The sequence below is a fragment of the Tenrec ecaudatus genome, chromosome 4, assembly GCF_050624435.1.
Source record: "Tenrec ecaudatus isolate mTenEca1 chromosome 4, mTenEca1.hap1, whole genome shotgun sequence".
In the NCBI taxonomy this organism is placed as follows: Eukaryota; Metazoa; Chordata; class Mammalia; order Afrosoricida; family Tenrecidae; genus Tenrec; species Tenrec ecaudatus.
Window position 1 is genome coordinate 1,127,261 of NC_134533.1, and position 4,844 is coordinate 1,132,104.

Genomic DNA, 4,844 nt, shown 5'->3' on the forward strand with positions numbered 1-4,844 from the left:
TCAGAGCCTCTGTTCTCTCCTCTGCTTTCTAGAATAAATTCAGTAGACATGCTGCCTGGCTGTGCTCATGCTGAGTGGGTACCGTCAGTGGGTGTGTGGGCAGTGGGAGGGGGGACACACGGGCAGATTTATGGGGAGCAAGTCAGGGTGGACAGTCCTCACAGAACATAGGGGACATTGGGCTTATACATCGGTGGGCCTGGCCTTCGCAAATATCATGGACAAGGGACCGTCCCTTGTTCCTGAACCGGAGAGCCCTGGCCACCCTCAGCTGTGCACCGTCCTTGGTGGGCTGGCCATGAGGATGTAGGGGGTCCCATCCAGGAGACCCTCCAATCCAGACCTGTGCAACAGAACCACAGGTCCCTTCGAGAGCCTTTTCCAGGGCTGCAGCTCTGTGAGGCCTTTGTCCTGGCTCCAAGGAGCTCTGGTAGTTCCCCACCAGGGGTGTGTGTGTGTGTGTGTGTGTGCGTGTGTAAAGTACACCTCGCTCTGGAGCCGCACACTCTGAAAATAGTGAAGGTTGAGCCCACAGGAGGGCATGGCGAGGGCGCTGCCCAGAGACAAAGGGAAACAGACTCAACTGCCTTCTCCCATCGTTCTATTTCACGTTCTCCTGGAGGTCATAGCCAGGGTCAGAGATGGGAAAAGATACAGGGGGAAGACATATGGAAAGCTTCTGCTTTGCAGATGCGTGTAGCTCATCCTAAGGGCCCTGTAGGCAGCGACTGTAACGAATTAGCGAACGTGACAACATTACATGATGGAAGGCCAGTACACCAACAACTCAGCTGTACAGAAATGCATCACAAGGTCAGAAGATGAAAGAAATGACTCTAAATAGCATCAAAACCTAAAATACTTGAGGGTAGATTTGGCAAAAATGGAACCACGCCAGTACACTCAAGCTGCAGCCCAAAGCCAGACTTAAAAACACCGACGCCAACGGTGAGCTCGTCCACGTTCGTGACTTGGAAGACAATCTTGGTAGCATGACTGCCTTCCCATCATTGATCTAAAACTTCAGAACAGCACTGATTAAAGGCCTAACCGATCTTGAAGAAATTGAGAAGGAGGTTGAAAAGTTCTATGGCATGGCAGAGCTTAGTGTGGTCAACATGCTTTTGAAGAAGCAGGGCGGCTTTGATGGCTAGCCTAACCGGAACCAGACTTACTACATAAGAGCACCAGGACGGCGTGGCACGGCTGGGGGGAGGGGGGCGGGGGGGGGCTTAACGGCGGGTGTAGGAATCAGTGGGACGAAGAGACTCACCCTGGTCTGCTTGATTTTCAAGCCTGATGACAAGACAGCGAGCGGGCCGGAGATAGTCATTTTATCAAGTAAGACTGGAACGACAGCTATGTGGATGGGGAAAAGGGGATCGCAATGCTTACCTAACACTACACCACAAAATAGACACATCTCAATGCAGGAGTAAGACTATTAAACTTCTGGGAAAAATAAGAAAAATCTTTAGGACAAGGTGAGAAAAAAAACAAAGATAAGCAAAGTCTAAGCAAAGAGGGTAGACAAGCAGACACCATTTCTTTAAAAAAATTAATAAATCTTTTTATTGGGGCTCATACAACTCTTATCACAATCCACACACACATCAGTTGAGTAAAGCACCCTTACATTCGTTTCCCTTGTCATTCTCAAAATTCGCCTTCCACTTGGGTTCCTGGAATCAGCTTGTTTTCCCTTTTTTCCCTCCCCACAGACAACATTTCTCAGACAAGACACCACAAGCACGAATTTAAAAAGAAAGACGATAACATAGAGTTCATTAAGATTAGACACTCTTGCTCCTCGAAGACATAGTTAACGTGACATGGGAAGTCAAAAGGAGAATGTCTTTTTCAAAACATCGGATGGCAGCTTGCAGCAACCACATACGAGAAGGAGCTTGCATCAGCACTGTATCAGGAACACTTACAATGTAACAATTACAAAGCACACAGTTCAGCTTTAAAACAGACGCAGGTTTTATGTGGACCCTCCACTAAAGATGGTAGGCGACTGACCAGTAAACATATGGAAGTCTATTCAACACTGCAAGCCACCCAGGTAAAGTAAATGAGCACTGACAGAGAGAACCACGGTGCTCGTACAAGGACTGGGATTTGAAGACTCACAACACCAAGGGTCGACAAGAATGCCCAGCAGCTGGGACTGTCGTGGTTTGCTGGGGGGAAACGTAAGCAGGTGCAAATGGAGGGAAAACAAATCGATCAGTTAAATATCTACTTGCCATGTTGGCGGTAGGTGCCACCGAGTCAGTTCTGGCCATTGCAACCCTGTACTGACCAGAACGAAACGCTGCCTGGTCCCGCCCCATCCTCACAGTCCTTCCTCTGCCTGAGCCCATTGCTGCAGCCACTGTGTCCACCCAACTGGTCTAGGGCCTTCCTCGTTTCCACTGCCCCTCAACTGTACCAAGCACGATGTCCTTCTCCAGGGACTACTCTCTCCTGACAACAGGCCCAAAGCGCCTGAGAAGAAGTTTAGTCATCTTTGCCGGCAAGGACCATTCTGGCCGTACTTCTTCCAAGGCAGATTGGTTGGTTCTTTGGGCAGTCCATGGTACTTTCAATATCCTTTGCCGGCACCGTTATTCAACTGCACCAATTCTTCTTAATCAACGTCCACCTTTCACATGTGCAGGAAAACTCCAAATTCACTGCCATCGAGTCATTTCTGACTCATAGGGATTCTAGAGGACTGGGTAGAACTGCCCTTGCGGGTTTCTGAGACTGACTTTACAGGAGTAGAAAGTGTGGTAGTTAGGTTTATTGCACCAACCTGGCCAATAGGAACATGTGGGATACATCAGGTTACAGTTTGATTGGAGGGCAAAGAGATAAATGGCTCAGCAAGGCCCGCCCGCCCCTCACTCTCTTGCTTTCTGGTGACTATACCAGTGTGCGGCTTTAGCTAGTTCTCTGCCTCAACCTTTGTGCTACACTACCCGTGGGACAAGCCAACCCATGGATCATGTAGCTAGAGCTTGAGGCTCCTTTGAGACCTGCTTCACCACACTGCTGGTGCATACATTGCTTGAGCTTGAGGCTGGTGGATCCTGTTGCCTTGCATTGCTTGTGTTAGATATCCCATCAGGGCCTGCTTCAATAAGCTCCTGAGCTCCTAACTGTTGCTGACTCGCCCTGCTGTCTGCTGCCTGTGGGCAGACTCTGCCTGCCTTGCCTGAGGGAGGACTCCGTTGTCTGCTTCGTTGACCTCGGACCTGGCAGCCCACATGAGTAGAAGGACTTCCAGTATATTAACTGTTCCATGGACATGAGTTGAACTGAGCCCTCTGTACTGCTGTGTGGACTAATTAGCTTTTATATTCCTCTCACTGTATAAATCTATCTATCTATCTATCTATCTATCTATCTATCTATCTATCTAATCATAAGTGTTCTGGGTTTGTTTCTCTAGAGAACCCTGCCCAACACAGAAAGTCTCATCTTTCTGCTGTGGAGCAGCTGGTGGTTTCAAACTGCTACCCTTGCCAGTTAGCAGCCCAATGGGTAATCACTGTGCCTCAGGCGGCTCTCACATGTATGGGAGGCACCAGGGTCAGGGGCACCTCACTCTTCAAAGGAACCTTTCAACACTTTAAAGAGGTCTGGTGCAGCAGATTGAGCCAATGTAGTTCATTTGATCTCTGGAAAGCTGCCTCCCTGAGCACTGATTATGGATCCAAGCAAGAAGAAACCCGACTGATCATGATGTGACCCATGGTCTGCTGTCAGGATTCGGGCCTTCTTCATATTGTGTTGCAACCCATACCGGAGCCTGGAGTGCTTGATCTTCATCAACAAGTGCTTCAAGGCTTCTTCACTGTCACCAAGCAACATTGTGTTATCTGCCTATAGACGGTTGCTAAATGAACCTTCCTCCTTTGGAAATAGGGCCTTTCTTTTGTGGTGTACATGATGCCATATGGAAGAAGTGTGGGTCCTAGCCCTGATCCCTTCTCAGCGCTGTCTTATCATCGGGGAAAGCAGACAGGAGACTCACTCCCAGGGAGGAGATGCTGTCTTAACAAGGAGGCAGATGCATCTACAAGCCCAGAAACAACAAGGCTTGGTTCTACTAGCAGCAGAAAGATACAGAGAAAGGCCTCCCCCTAGAGCAGTGGTTCTCAACCTTCCTAATGCCACGGCCCTTTCATAGTTCCTCACGTTGTGGTGACCCCCCCCCAACCATAAAATTATTTTTGTTGTTACTTCGTAACTGTAATTTTGCTACTGTTATAAATCAGGCGACCCCTGTGAAAGGGTCATTCAACCCCCAAAGGGGTTGCGACCCACAGGTTGAGGACCGCTACCCTAAAGCCAGCACCTCCTATATTATGACCAAAGAAATTTCTATTCTTTAAAGACACCACTTGAAGCAAGTTTATTACAGGAGCCTAGGAGACTAAAATAGGAGTAATGGACAGCAAAGTGATTCAAGCCACTATTTCCATTTTAATTTCTCAATGGTAACAATTTTCAACTATGTGTACAGTTAAATGGCTGTGTTTTATTGAATGTAAAGAACCCCTTCATAAGAATTTTCAATGAAATTAGTTGCTTAATAAAAACACCCGTCAAGGAGTTTTAGCTCACGGCTCTGCAGTTTTCAATTTGGGATAGGTTCAGCAGGCGGTTCTTCTAGTCCAGCGGTTCTCAACCCCTTGGAGGTAGAATGACCCTTTCACAGGGGTCGTCAGATTCATAACAGTAGCAAAGTTACAGTTACGAAGTAGCAACAAACATGATTTTATGGTTGGGGCCTCACCACAATGTGAGAGGCTGTATGAAAGAGAAGAGGCATGTGGAAGGTGGAGAAC